This window comes from Vulpes vulpes, chromosome 15 (genome assembly GCF_048418805.1).
Source record: "Vulpes vulpes isolate BD-2025 chromosome 15, VulVul3, whole genome shotgun sequence".
NCBI classification, from domain to species: Eukaryota; Metazoa; Chordata; class Mammalia; order Carnivora; family Canidae; genus Vulpes; species Vulpes vulpes.
The window spans coordinates 23,164,996-23,182,103 of NC_132794.1; positions in this window are offsets into that span (position 1 = coordinate 23,164,996).

Consider the following 17,108-nt stretch of genomic DNA (forward strand, 5'->3'; position numbering starts at 1 on the left):
TAGAAGGCCCTTCTGGTACCAGGTGGAACTGAGGGGAGAAAGAAATTGAAGGAAAGGGATAAATATCCTGAATGTTCCATATCATTTTCCTCTCCAAACACACACACACACACACACACACACACACACACACACACACACACATGATTTCTATAAAGACTGTGATTAGGGGTGATGGGAATGTCTTTTAGAAACATTCTGGGGTAGAAACATTCTTAATAAATAGAGCATGTGGCTCTTTATCTCAGGGTCATGAGATCAAGCCCCATGTTGGGCATGGAGGCTCCAAAAAAGAAAATTAAAAAGTCCAGAGGAAATTGTGTAAATCTCATAAATATCATTCAAAGAGATTGTTTTCCTTGATTCTAAGAGCATAGCCTTTGAAAATGTTCAGTATCTTAAAGATATGTGGTATCCAGCATGTCAATTACTGTTCTGCTAGAGCTCTGGATTAGAAAAGAAAGAAAAGACTGTAATTAGAAAGGTGGTCCAGAGTACAACACACAAAGGTCCACACACACCAGCCTGGAGATGAGAAGAAGTCCATAGTATCAGGAGTCCCACAGTTTTAAAATGTTCTCAAAGAATAGATATATCAATAGGTACCTAGCATATGAAAAAAAGTATGGAAAAGTATGGGGGAAAATATGGAAAATCAAGAATGGCTTCTAAAGAACAGACCGCACATATTTTTAGCATTAGGTGCAGTTCAGTTCAGTGTCAAATATACACACAGACATATACACACAGAGACAGGACTGGGCAGGTGTCATCTCACTCTAGCACATAATAACTAGCCACCATACAAGGTGAAGTACACCTGTTTGGAGGCAAGTAGAAGAACCATAAGATGATCCAGAACTTCTCCAAGAGAAAGTGTGGAAGGAAACCCAGACTTGAATGGATGTAAACCTTGAGATGATTATCTGAAGGAGACAAAATGAAAGTAAAAGAAGTAATTTTAAATTAGAAGAATCTAAGATGAACAATGCTGTTGTTCGCACATGTATACAGGAAAGACATATTTCAGAAAGCAAAGGAATTTATACATTTATTTCAACTGAGTTACAGATCATAAATTATGACTTTATCATTTGTTTTACAAGTTTTATTGCCCTTTACAATAATTTCCTGGTCCAGGGGGCATATCTGCTTTTGATGTTGTTCCAGTCACAGCTCTTAGGAAAGCGTATACCATTTAATAAGTATGGAGACAAAATGAAAGTAAAAGAAGTAATTTTAAATTAGAAGAATCTAAGATGAACAATGCTGTTGTTCGCACATGTATACAGGAAAGACATATTTCAGAAAGCAAAGGAATTTATACATTTATTTCAACTGAGTTACAGATCATAAATTATGACTTTATCATTTGTTTTACAAGTTTTATTGCCCTTTACAATAATTTCCTGGTCCAGGGGGCATATCTGCTTTTGATGTTGTTCCAGTCACAGCTCTTAGGAAAGCGTATACCATTTAATAAGTATGGAATAAATATAGATAGATTGGATGAATAATAATTTCAAAAAATTAGTGAATTATTCTCAAATCCTATACCTACCTCCAAGTCCTTTATTTTTTTCAACTTTTTATTTAAATGCTGTTAGTTAACATACAGTATAATATTAGTCTCAGGTGCAGAATTTATATTACATACTGGGCCAGATCTCTCCTACTCCCTTATCTTTAACTATATGTCCTGACAATGCCATATTGGACATACAAAAGTTTAGGACTCTAGCTCAGGACTCTATGTTATAAGGTTTAAGCTTTATCTCTTCTAGAGAAAATAGAAAAGATTGGCCAAGGACTTTGTTATAGAGGGTGCAATGTCCTACCCACAGCTGTGGTTCTTATAATACAGCAGATAAGTAGCAACATTTTCTCAGGAGAGAAAGATGAGAATCAAGGTGAGAATAGGTATCAAGAATTTAAATGTAGGATAATATTGGCTTATTAGTGAGCCAGAAAGACAAGAACGAGAATAATGGATAGAAATTGGTGAGAAGCAATGTTCAATATTACTAGGAACCCAGGGCCTACCAGCCCTACATATACTTGTGTAGAAGCCTATTTAAAGAATATGGACCAAATTCTAATACTGATTTTTTTGTGTGTCTCTCAGCATTTACCTCTATATGAATATTGAGGATTCTAAATTCTATGTTCAAAATTTAACCCATTCTTTTCTTCTCTCTTTTCTCTTCTTACATTCAACTCTTGCATTATAATTGGCTTTTGGTTTCATTTTCCTTCTCTTGGTTACCAGTAAAACAATCTGCTCAGCTATCTCAGTTATGGAAATATTAGAAAATTGGAATGTAGGTCAATAGAATACTGTATATCTAGACTAAAGTGCAAGGAGAAAGAGTAAATAAAGATAGAAGTTTCAAGGAGTGCCAGGGGAAATACGATAAAGAGGTTTAACATAAGAGCATTTTATATTCTAGGAGCAAAGACAAATGAGAATGAAGCAGCTACAGTAACTGAAAAAAAAAATATTGATCATTTTTTTCCCTAAACTGATGAAGTAGATAATGCTATGTATTTAAGAAACTCTGAACAACCTAAAGGGTAGTTAATACAAAGAAACATCATCCAAGCACATCAGAGTAAAAATGTTTAAAAACTAAAGGCAATGAAAAAAATCTCAAAACAACCAGAGAAAAATATATACTACTTTCAAAGAAATAGCAATAAGACTGACACAAAGATGGTATCTAAAATAGTGAAAGAAGATAAACAATGGAATGATAGCTTTAAGTACTGAAGAAAAAAAATTGCTATGATGTACCTCTACTTTTTTTCTATTTTAATAATAAAGGCAAAGTAAACATACTTTTAGATTTATAAAAAGAGAGAACTAGGGGCACATGATTGGCTCAGTAGGTAGGTCTTGTGAGTTGATTTCAGGGTTGTAAGTTCAAGCTTCACATTGAGCATGGAGCTTACTTTAAAAAATCAACTGGAATTGTACAATGTATAAAAGAGAGAGAGAACTCATTGCTGGGAAACATATTAATAAATGAACTTTTTAAAAGAAAGGAAATAATCCTGAGGGAAGCATAAAAATAAAGAGAATAATAAAAAAAAAAAAAAAAAAGGAAAGGGTAATGATTGAGTAAATAAAAGTGATTATTAACTTTATAAAACAATGTGACAATGTCCAGTAGATTATAAAATATTTATATCATTTACCATTCAAATGGTCCTCAAAAGAAAGCAGGGGTAGCCATCCTTATATCAGATAAATTAAAATTTACCCCGAAGACTATAGTGAGAGATGAAGAGGGACACTATCTCATACTCAAAGGATCTATCCAACAAGAGGACTTAAGAATCCTCAATATATATGCCCCGAATGTGGGAGCTGCCAAATATTTAAACCAATTAATAGCCAAACTGAAGAAATCCTTTGATAATAATACACTTATACTTGGTGACTTCAATCTAGCTCTTTCTATACTAGATAGGTCTTCTAAGCACAACATATCCAAAGAAACGAGAGCTTTAAATGATACACTGGACCAGATGGATTTCACAGATATCTACAGAACTTTACATCCAAACTCAACTGAAAACACATTCTTCTCAAGTGCACATGGAACTTTCTCCAGAATAGACCACATACTGGGTCACAAATCGGGTCTGAACCGATACCAAAAGATCGGGATAGTCCCCTGTATATTCTCAGACCATAATGCCTTGAAATTAGAACTTAATCACAACAAGAAGTTTGGAAGGACCACAAACATGTGGAGGTTAAGGACCATCCTGCTAAAAGATGAAAAGGTCAACCAGGAAATTAAGGAAGAATTAAAAAGATTCATGGAAACTAATGAGAATGAAGATACAACCGTTCAAAATTTTTGGGATACAGCAAAAGCAGTCCTGAGGGGGAAATACATTGCAATACAAGCATCCATTCAAAAACTGGAAAGAACTCAAATTCAAAAGCTCACCTTACACATAAAGGAACTAGAGAAAAAGCAACAAATGGACCCCACCCCCAACAGAAGAAGACAGTTAATTAAAATTTGAGCAGAACTAAATGAAATCGAGACCAAAAGAACTGTGGAACAGATCAACAGAATCAAGAGTTGGTTCTTTGAAAGAATTAATAAGATAGATAAACCATTAGCCAGCCTTATTAAAAAGAAGAGAGAGAAGACTCAAATTAATAAAATCATGAATGAGAAAGGAGAGATCACTACCAACACCAAGGAAATACAAACGATTTTAAAAACATATTATGAACAGCTGTACACCAATAAATTAGGAAATCTAGAAGAAATGGACACATTCCTGGAAAGCCACAAACTACCAAAACTGGAGCAGGAAGAAATAGAAAACCTGAACAGGCCAATAACCAGGGAGGAAATTGAAGCAGTCATCAAAAACCTCCCAAGACACAAGAGTCCAGGGCCAGATGGCTTCCCAGGGGAATTCTATCAAACGTTTAAAGAAGAAATCATACCTATTCTCCTAAAGCTGTTTGGAAAGATAGAAAGAGATGGAGTACTTCCAAATTCGTTCTATGAGGCCAGCATCACCTTAATTCCAAAACCAGACAAGGATCCCACCAAAAAGGAGAATTACAGACCAATATCCCTGATGAACATGGATGCAAAAATTCTCAACAAGATACTAGCCAATAGGATCCAACAACACATTAAGAAAATTATTCACCATGACCAAGTAGGATTTATCCCCGGGACACAAGGCTGGTTCAACACTCGTAAAACCATCAATGTGATTCATCATATCAGCAAGAGAAAAACCAAGAACCATATGATACTCTCATTAGATGCAGAGAAAGCATTTGACAAAATACAGCATCCATTCCTGATCAAAACCCTTCAGAGTGTTGGGATAGAGGGAACTTTCTCAGCATCTTAAAAGCCATTTACGAAAAGCCCACAGCAAATATCATTCTCAATGGGGAAGCACTGGGAGCCTTTCCCCTAAGATCAGGAACAAGACAGGGATGTCCACTCTCACCACTGCTGTTCAACATAGTTCTGGAAGTCCTCGCCTCAGCAATCAGACAACAAAAAGACATTAAAGGCATTCAAATTGGCAAAGAAGAAGTCAAACTCTCCCTCTTCGCCGATGACATGATACTCTACATAGAAAACCCAAAAGCCTCCACCCCAAGATTGCTAGAACTCATACAGCAATTTGGTAGCGTGGCAGGATACAAAATCAATGCCCAGAAATCAATGTCATTTGTCTACACTAACAATGAGACTGAAGAAAGAGAAATTAAGGAGTCAATCCCATTTACAATTGCACCCAAAAGCATAAGATACCTAGGAATAAACCTAACCAAAGAGGTAAAAGATCTATACCCTAAAAACTATAGAACACTTCTGAAAGAAATTGAGGAAGACACAAAGAGATGGAAAAATATTCCATGCTCATGGATTGGCAGAATTAATATTGTAAAAATGTCAATGTTACCCAGGGCAATTTACACATTTAATGCAATCCCTATCAAAATACCTTGGACTTTCTTCAGAGAGTTAGAACAAATTATTTTAAGATTTGTGTGGAATCAGAAAAGACCCCGAATAGCCAGGGGAATTTTAAAAAAGAAAACCATAGCTGACCATAGCTGGGGGCATCACAATGCCAGATTTCAGGTTGTACTACAAAGCTGTGGTCATCAAGACAGTGTGGTACTGGCACAAAAACAGACACATAGATCAATGGAACAGAATAGAGAACCCAGAAGTGGACCCTGAAATGTATGGTCATCTAATATTCGATAAAGGAGGAAAGAGTATCCACTGGAAGAAAGACAGTATCTTCAATATATGGTGTTGGGAAAATTGGACATCCACATGCAGAAGAATGAAACTGGACCACTCTCTTTCACCATACACAAAGATAAACTCAAAATGGATGAGAGATCTAAATGTGAGACAAGAGTCCATCAAAATCATAGAAGAGAACACAGGCAACACCCTTTTTGAACTCGGCCACAGTAACTTCTTGCAAGATACATCCACAAAGGCAAAAGAAACAAAAGCAAAAATGAACTACTGGGACTTCATCAAGATAAGAAGCTTTTGCACAGAAAAGGATACAGTCAACAAAACTAAAAGACAACCTACAGAATGGGAGAAGATATTTGCAAATGACATATCAGATAAAGGGCTAGTTTCCAAAATCTATAAAGAACTTATTAAACTCAACACCAAAGAAACAAACAATCCAATCATGAAATGGGCAAAAGACATGAAGAGAAATCTCACAGAGGAAGACATAGACATGGCCAACATGCACATGAGAAAATGCTCTGCATCACTTGCCATCAGGGAAATACAAATCAAAACCACAATGAGATCCCACCTCACACCAGTGAGAATGGGGAAAATTAACAAGGCAGGAAACAACAAATGTTGGAGAGGATGCGGAGAAAAGGGAACCCTCTTACACTGTTGGTGGGAATGTGAACTGGTGCAGCCACTCTGGAAAACTGTGTGGAGGTTCCTCAAAGAGTTAAAAATAGACCTGCCCTACGACCCAGCAATTGCACTGTTGGGGATTTACCCCAAAGATTCAGATGCAATGAAAAGTCGGGACACCTGCACCCCGATGTTTCTAGCAGCAATGGCCACATTAGCCAAACTGTGGAAGGAGCCATGGTGTCCATCGAAAGATGAATGGATAAAAAAGATGTGGTTTATGTATACAATGGAGTATTCCTCAGCAGTTAGAAATGACAAATACCCACCATTTGCTTCAACGTGGAGGGAACTGGAGCGTATTATGCTGAGTGAAATAAGTCAATCGGAGAAGGACAAACAGTGTATGTTCTCATTCATTTGGGGAATATAAATAATAGTGAAAGGGAATATAAAGGAAGGGAAAAGAAATGTTGGGAAATATCAGGAAGGGAGACAGAACATAAAGACTCCTAACTCTGGGAAACGAACTAGGGGTGCTGGAAGGGGAGGAGGGCGGGTGTTGGAGGGGAATGGGTGATGGGCACTGAGGCGGACACTTGACGGGATGAGCACTGGGTGTTTTTCTGTATGTTGGTAAGTTGAACACCAATAAAAATTAATTTAAAAAAAATAAAAATAAAAAAATAAAATATTTATATAATTAAAGGACATCATAGAAAAAGTTAGGAAACATTAAGAGAATTAAAATATTCTCAGTATTTTTGAGAACACTGTTATTAAAGGATAAAATTAAAACTATCAACTTAATTATTTATTAAGCATCTACCGATTTTAAAATTAAGGCAAAATAAGAATTTTTCAGATCATAGCTGGGAGAACATGCTGCCAGATATGTGGTATCCAACTAATGTTAAAATAAAATCTATATCATAAAGAGAAATGGTACCAGATAGAAACTTTGATTTGCAAAAATATAGAGTTCCAGAAATACTGTATTTTGAGTAAAAGATAAATTTTTCTCACTTTTACTGTAAAAATCATTATCAAACAAAACTAATCATATTAAAACAAAACTAATTACAATGGACTAGGAGATTATAATATGTAGAGGAAAACGTATGACAAAAATAACACTAACCACCAAAGGAGAAAAATGTAAATATATTATTAGAAGGTTCTTGACTTATGTCCAAATTGTTATACTATTATTTCACTGCACATTGTGATACATTAGATTCATATTGCAAACACTAAACAACTGTGAAAGATAAAATATGGAAGAGAAAATTTAAAATGTTCAATAGGAAAAATAAAATAGTTTATTAAAACTACTTAATACTCAATGAAAGGCAGAAGATGGGAGGAAAAGAAAAAAAGAACAGAAGAAATAGAATACAAATAATAATACATAGTATTAATGTAATTTGTAATTTCATTCAGTGCAAAAAGTATGAAACCTCCACCCGAAAAGCAAAAATTGTAGACAGGAAGGACAAAATCCAACTATTTATGTAATAAATTGAATAATGATGCCCAAAAAGATATGTCCAAGTTCTAGCCTACTCTAGAAGAATAAAAATTAAAAGGAAATTAGAAATAATGTGAACTGAATAATGATGAAAACAAAAAAAATTTGCCAAGCAATGCCAGAGGAAAACTTATCGCTTTAAATTCCTATGTTAGTTAAAATCATCATCACTATCATCATCTAAAATAAATTATTTAAGGAGTTAGAGAAAGAAGAGCAAATTAAATTCAAAATCAGTAGCTGTTAGTAAACAATAAAAGAATGGAAATAGAGAACTGAAAAACATTAGGAAAAAAATCAATGAAGGGATTTAAAAAATTGACAAATCTTTAGCTAGACAGTTCAAGAAAGCAACAACAAGACAGACATTAGCAATATCAGGAAAGAAAGAGAAATGAGACTATAAATCTTTTTTAAAAATAAAGTAATACTGTGTATAAATTATGGCAGAACAAATTGCAAATGCACATAAAATGGATTAATTAAAAGAAAAGTTAACAAAATTTTCCCCTGGAAAAAAATAGAAAATTTGAATGAGTTCTATATCTGTTAAAGGAATATATGATTGAAAACGTTCTCCACAGAGAATTCTCCAAGCCTATTTTCACTGATGAATTATAAAACACATTTAAAGAAGCAATACCAACTACATAAAACTTCTTTAAAAAAATAAAAAAGACAGAATGTATCCTCAACTTATTTTTTGAGGACACAATTACTCTTTATACCCAAACAGGAAAAGGTAGTAAAATAGAAGAAACCTAAAAATGAATATTCCCCATGAACATAGATGCAAAAATATTATCAAATTCAAACATACAGGTATATGGAAATAATATGTTGTGCATGAATAACATTTATCCTTAGAGTGGAAGATTTAATATTAAAAGTGTATCAATATAAATCATTAAAGAATGAAAAACACTATTTCTGTATGTACAGAAAATCATTTGAATAAATTGCAATACTTTTCAACATAACAAACTAGAACTAGAAATCATCCTTGGCTTGATAAAGAATAGTTATAAAAAATGTCTTAAGTAAAAGACAACCTGATTGTTGGATCTATTCTACTAAAACTGATCTAAGGGGATCCCTGGGTGGCGCAGCGGTTTAGCGCCTGCCTTTGGCCCAGGGCACGATCCTGCAGACCTGGGATCCAATCCCACGTCGGGCTCCCGGTATGGTGCCTGCTTCTCCTTCTGCCTATGTCTTTGCCTCTCTCTCTCTCTCTTTCTCTCTCTCTGTGTGTGTGTGTGTGTGACTATCATAAATAAATAAAAAAATAAAACTGATCTAAGACTTCAAAAGTATTCCCAATCACATTATCTAGCCCTTTTTAAGGGGGGGGGGGGGGGGTGGAAACTGACACAATGAATCTATGTGCCCTTAAAAAATGGTAATGCAAAATACTATGAACAGTCAAAAAATCTTGCAAAATAAGAACAAAGTTGGTAAGCATCCATCCCGAGTGTGGAGAACTATTCTTTTTAGAGATAAATTTGATAGAATTTCTAGAACCTTAAAAACACTGTAAAAACACTATTTCAAATTCAGATGAATAAATATATCTCTGTATAATTTAAAATGGATTTTAGATCACATATCTGGCACCTCTGTATATTCATATGTAGCAATAACTCTAATATGAGACTGTCAAGTTTAATATCAGACTGAGTTTCAACCACATTTTTATATTAAATACTTTGTACAATAAAATTCTATTTGACTCTCTATGAAGGAGTTTAGCATGTTTCCAAATATAAAATCATTTTTATAGTTTTAGCATATTATGATTGTATTAACTTGAAAAAAGATTCCTTGACTTTGACTTTTATGACTTAGGTCTAGTTAACACCGACCAAAGAAAGTACTGAAAAATCAAGAAAGACTTTAATCTCTGACAAGGAAATAAAAACAATACACACTTACAGAATTGCAACAACTTTTACTAATAATTTTGAATTTCTGTGAGAATTTATTATATATTAGTACAAGATAAGTGAGAATTAATTATATATTAGGTTAGAAGATAAGAGTTAATACCTTATTTTATATATGAGGAAGCTGAAACCAGAAAGCTAGAGTAATCTGCCAAACTGGCTATAATAATTGTGTCAGGATGTGAAGTTTGCGTTCCTTCCAATGTAAACTACCACTTCCTCTGAATCTCTTACATATTCAAGACAGAATTCACTGCTATGAAGCTAAGATCAGGAAAGATGAAGAATCCGGGCAGAACTCTAGAAAATGGGCACAGAATCAAATAAGGGTCATACATATATGTGAACTTAGATGTCACATTCCTTGAATACTGATAATTACTGATGCTGATGACATTTATTGCTATCTTGCTAAGGAATCTGGATTCAATCTCATGTTCATTAAACACATAATATTTTAATATTTGACTCATCCTTTTCTGAAATTAATATATACCTAATAAAATCACACACACAGGTCTGTAATTATATATTTATCTACATTGTTTGTAAGTATATACATACACCTCAGATAGATGTAGAAGTATGTACAGAACTTATAAGGGGATCACAGTATAGTTTTAGGGGAATAACAAATAATAATGCCAGATTTATGAGAAAATTATTTAAATATGCAAAAAATCCATGTTTATTAAGATCTTCCTTCCTTTCTCCCTCACTCCTTTTCTTCCTTTTTCTTCTTCTTCCTTCCTCCCTCTTCTTTTTCTTTCTGACTGCAGCAGCATAATTGACATACAATGGTACACTAGTTCCCTGTGTACAATATAGTGAAGCTCTTCTGACTTTTAAAGGTGAGGAAACATGTGTCACCTGTGTGGCTCAGCAGTTGAGTGCCTGCCTTTGACCTAGGGCATGATCCTGGAGTCCTGGGATCGAGTCCCACATTGGGCTCCCTGCATGGAGCCTGCTTCTCCCTCTGCCTATGTCTGTGCCTCTTTCTGTGTCTCTCATAAATGAATAAATAAATAAAATCTTAAAAAAAATAAAAATAAAGGTGAGGAAACACAAATCCACAATCTGTGTTTTGATGGCATTTCCTAAGGGATTCTTATTCTCTGCTGCTATAATTTTATCAGCATTCCTACTTGCTACTCAGTGATCTGTTCACAGAACCAGGATTTACAAATATTTTCTCATTCTTTTCATAGTTCAAAGTGCTGTCTTTTGAACTAGGTCTTTGAATGGATGCTTATATTTCTTCTTAGGGGTCTTAGGATATCAATGACAAAATCATTTCTTTTTTCCTTTCCACTCCCATTTTGCCTGCAAAACATATTAGTTGCATTTATTCTTTAAGAATCTTTCGAAGAGACTGCTTCTTCTCTGAAGATCATATTCTTGGCTATATTCCCTAAATCATATTTCTTAGAATATTATGCCATTTCTGGCTTTCTCTTCCTTGGGCTAATCCATTAATCACTGAGAGTTATGTCTACCTCTTTCAACATTCTACACAATCAGGTCCTCGAAGGTTCCTAATGACTTCTTAATCATAAAGACATTTTCTTTATCACTATCCTGCTTAACAGCTTATTTGATGAAGTAAAAAGAGCACAACTGTTTTAATCCAAATTTTGTCCCTGGGTTATTTTCCATGTCTTTTTTACCCACATACACAGAATTTAGATAATTTGCAAGACTGTGGTTTGACTAAAAATAATTTATGAGAAACACCCAAAATACCACAATTTGATTTATAGACTGCATTTCTCCTATCAATCTATGTTTTATTAGATTATAAATTACATAAGAGTAAACTTCTATTTTTTTAAAGTTTTTATTTATTTATTTGTGAGAGACAGAGAGAGAGAGGCAGAGACACAGGCAGGGGGAGAAGCAGGCTTCTCGCAGGGAGCCTGCTGTGGGAGTCGATCCCAGGACCCCAGGATCACGATCTGAGTCGAAGGCAGGTGCTCAACCACTGAGCCACCCAGGCATCCCAAGAGAATAAACTTTGAATACATCCACAGTAACATATACAGTAGTAATCAGTAAATATTATTTTACGTATGAAGTTATTTTCCTCTAATCCTGGTGAAACTAAACAAATTCTAAAAATCTACCAGGCGTTTTGTTTTTCAATTTCTCTGTAGCATATTTATCTGGGAATAGTCAGTTACTCCCAGGATGTCAGAAATCACCTGAACAAAAGCTACATTACTGGGTTTGAAATCTTAAGTTCAAGTCTTACATGTTTACTTTGTTGATAGTCTATTTGTGCTGGAAACAGAAAATAAGCCCTTTTTGTTGATGTTCCATGAAACTTTGGGAAACTTTTTGTATGGTACAAAAATTATCAGCAATATTTTCCTCCTATTCACTGGTATTCTATCATAACTTATTTAAATAGTTATTTAAATAATAGAGGATGCTCCCATCCCCTCAGGCACTGTTTGTCTAGAAATATATAATCTGGGACTAAGTTCAGCCAATTAAATTGCAAATTGCCTCTCTCACAAATATAAAAGTTTCTGGATTCTTTTCTTGGCCAACATTCTACTTTGTTTTCTTTTACCTCATAATGTTGAAAACGAATAATGATCACTGATTTTCTTTGTTGTTGTTGCTGTAATAATATATTTCTTCTGTTTATCTTTTTCTTCTCTTTTATGGTGGTAAGAACATTTACCATATGATCTATCCTCCTAACAAATTTTTAAATGCATAACACATTATTGTTGACTATAGGTATGATGCTGTACAGTGGATCTCTGGAGATTATTCATGTTGCTAAACTGAAACTTTATGCATATTGATTACTAACTCTCCATTTCCCCCTCTCTGCAGACCCTGGCAACCACCATTTCATTATTTGATTCAGTGAATGTGACTATTTTAGATACTTCATAAAGTGGAAGTATGTCATATTTGTCTCTCTATAACTGGCTTATTTCACTTACCATAATGTCCTCAAAGTTCATCTGTTTTCACCTAATGCAGAATTTTCTTTTCTCAGGCTGACTGGGATTCTATTGTATGTATATACTATATTTTCTTTATCTATCTGTTGATGGACATTTATGCTGTTTCCACATTTTGACTTTTGTGACAAATGTTGTAATGAACACAGGAGTGCTAATATCTTGTCGAGATCCTAATTTCAATTATTTTGGATAAATACTCAGAAATGAAATTGATGGATTATATAGTAGCTTAATTTTTTAAAAAATTTTTGAGGAAGCTATGTACAGTTTCTAAAGCACTGCACCATTTTGCATCCCCACCAAAACTGTGCATGGGTTCTAATTTCTCCACATCCACACCAACACTTGTCTTTTTTTTTTTTTTTTCTAATTGAAATATAGTTGACACAAAATGTGACATTTGCTTCAGGTGTACAACACAGTGATTCAACAACTGTATGTTATGCTATGTTCACAGATGTTCCCCCAAAAATTAAAAATAGAAACAATTTGCAATCTAGGAATTCTATTACTGGATATTTACCCAAAGAAAATAAAAACACAAAATCAAAAAGATATATGTGTCCTTATGTTTACTTTATTTTGTTTTTTTAGTAATAGCCATGCTTACCAGTGTGAAGCAATATCTTATTAATGGTGTCACAAAAAAGAAATCTGCAGGCAATACTCCTGATGAATACACATGCAAAAATTCTCAATAAAATACAAGTAAACTTAATCCAGTAGCATATTAAAAATTATTATACATTATAACCAAATGGGATATATCACTGAGATACAAGGATGGTTCAACACACAAAAATTGTGATATGCCACATTAACATAATAAAGAATAAAAATTATATGATCATTTCAGTAAACGAAGAGATAAATTTAACTAAATTAAACACCTTTACACAATCAAAAACTCTCAATAAACTAGTAATAGAAGGAAAGAAACTAACATAATATAGACCATATATGGAAAACCATAGTTAACATCATACTCAATTGTGAAAAACTGAAAGCTCTTCCACTAATATCAGGAATAAAATAAGGATCCCCATTCCTACCACTTCTATTCAACATGCTATTGAAAACCTTAGTCAGAGAAATTAGGCAAGAAAAATAAACAACAGGCATCCAAACTGGAAAAGAGAAAGTAAAATTGTCTGTGTGCACATGACATGATCTTACATATAGAAAACCCTAACTCTTCCTCGACATCTTAAAAGCCATTTACGAAAAGCCCACAGCAAATATCATTCTCAATGGGGAAGCACTGGGAGCCTTTCCCCTAAGATCAGGAACAAGACAGGGATGTCCACTCTCACCACTGCTGTTCAACATAGTTCTGGAAGTCCTCGCCTCAGCAATCAGACAACAAAAAGACATCAAAGGCATTCAAATTGGCAAAGAAGAAGTCAAACTCTCCCTCTTCGCCGATGACATGATACTCTACATAGAAAACCCAAAAGCCTCTACCCCAAGATTGCTAGAACTCATACAGCAATTTGGTAGCGTGGCAGGATACAAAATCAATGCCCAGAAATCAATGGCATTTCTATACACTAACAATGAGACTGAAGAAAGAGAAATTAAGGAGTCAATCCCATTTACAATTGCACCCAAAAGCATAAGATACCTAGGAATAAACCTTACCAAGGAGGTGAAGGATCTATACCCTAAAAACTATAGAACACTTCTGAAAGAAATTGAGGAAGACACAAAGAGATGGAAAAATATTTCATGCTCATGGATTGGCAGAATTAATATTGTGAAAATGTCAATGTTACCCAGGGCAATTTACACGTTTAATGCAATCCCTATCAAAATACCATGGACTTTCTTCAGAGAGTTAGAACAAATTATTTTAAGATTTGTGTGGAATCAGAAAAGACCCCGAATAGCCAGGGGAATTTTAAAAAAGAAAACCATAGCTGGGGGCATCACAATGCCAGATTTCAGGTTGTACTACAAAGCTGTGGTCATCAAGACAGTGTGGTACTGGCACAAAAATAGACACATAGATCAATGGAACAGAATAGAGAACCCAGAAGTGGACCCTGAAATGTATGGTCATCTAATATTCGATAAAGGAGGAAAGACTATCCATTGGAAGAAAGACAGTCTCTTCAATAAATGGTGTTGGGAAAATTGGACATCCACATGCAGAAGAATGAAACTGGACCACTCTCTTTCACCATACACAAAGATAAACTCAAAATGGATGAGAGATCTAAATGTGAGACAAGAGTCCATCAAAATCATAGAAGAGAACACAGGCAACACCCTTTTTGAACTCGGCCACAGTAACTTCTTGCAAGATACATCCACAAAGGCAAAAGAAACAAAAGCAAAAATGAACTATTGGGACTTCATCAAGATAAGAAGCTTTTGCACAGCAAAGGATACAGTCAAAAAAACTAAAAGACAACCTACAGAATGGGAGAGGATATTTGCAAACGACATATCAGATAAAGGGCTAGTTTCCAAAATCTATAAAGAACTTATTAAACTCAACACCAAAGAAACAAACAATCCAATCATGAAATGGGCAAAAGACATGAAGAGAAATCTCACAGAGGAAGACATGGACATGGCCAACATGCACATGAGAAAATGCTCTGCATCACTTGCCATCAGGGAAATACAAATCAAAACCACAATGAGATACCACCTCACACCAGTGAGAATGGGGAAAATTAACAAGGCAGGAAACAACAAATGTTGGAGAGGATGCGGAGAAAAGGGAACCCTCTTACACTGTTGGTGGGAATGTGAACTGGTGCAGCCACTCTGGAAAACTGTGTGGAGGTTCCTCAAAGAGTTAAAAATAGACCTGCCCTACGACCCAGCAATTGCACTGTTGGGGATTTACCCCAAAGATTCAGATGCAACGAAACGTCGGGACACCTGCACCCCGATGTTTCTATCAGCAATGGCCACAATAGCCAAACTGTGGAAGGAGCCTCGGTGTCCATCGAAAGATGAATGGATAAAGAAGATGTGGTTTATGTATACAATGGAATATTACTCAGCGATTAGAAACGACAAATACCCACCATTTGCTTCAACGTGGATGGAACTGGAGGGTATTATGCTGAGTGAAATAAGTCAATCGGAGAAGGACAAGCAGTGTATGTTCTCATTCATTTGGGGAATATAAATAATAGTGAAAGGGAATATAAAAGGAAGGGAGAAGAAATGTTGGGAAATATCAGGAAGGGAGACAGAACATAAAGACTCCAAACTCGGGGAAACGAACTAGGGGTGGTGGAAGGGGGGAGGAGGGCGGGTGTTGGAGGGGAATGGGTGACGGGCACTGAGGTGGACACTTGACGGGATGAGCACTGGGTGTTTTTCTGTATGTTGGTAAATTGAACACCAATAAAAATTAATTTAAAAAAAAAAAAAAGAAAGAAAACCCTAACTCTAAAAATTTCACAAATAAAACTGTCAGAATTGATTTAAAATTTCAGTAAAAGTTGCAGAATACAAAATCAACATGCAAAAAAAGCCTGTATACTAACAAAAAAATATCAAAAATTAAAAAAATAATCCTATGTACAATGGCACCGAAAAGATTAAAATGAAATTAATAGATGAAAGATGTATATATGGAAAACTGTAAATATTGATAAAAGAAATTGAACACTAACAGAGAGAGATTGTTTTTATGGAATGGAAGACTTAATACTGTTACAATGTGCCTACTACTCAAAGTGATCCACAAATTCAATGTAATCACTAGGAAAATAACAATGCCATTTTATACAAAATAGAAAAGAAATTTTAAATTTATAAGGATCCTCAACAGATCACAAATAGCCAAATCAATCCTGAAAAAGAACAAAACTAGAGCACCACAATTTCTGATTTCAAAATATAATACAAAGCCATAATACTCAAAAGAGTGATGGTATTGGTACAGAAACAGACATACAAACAAATAGAACAAAAAAAGAGAGACTATAAATAAATCCACTGACATATGCCCACTGATAAGGGGATCAAGAATACACAAAAGGAAAAGGATAGCCTCTTCAAAAATTGGTGCTAGGAAAACTGCATCTCCACATGATAAAAAATGGTATCACACTCATCTTAGACCAGAAATCACAGAAATCAACTGAAAATCGATTAGACTTCCATGGAAGACTTGAAACTGTAAAACTCTTAAAAGAACACACAAGCAAAACTTGGTTGCTATGGTCTCTATGATTTCATGGATATGATATCAGGGACTTGAATAGAC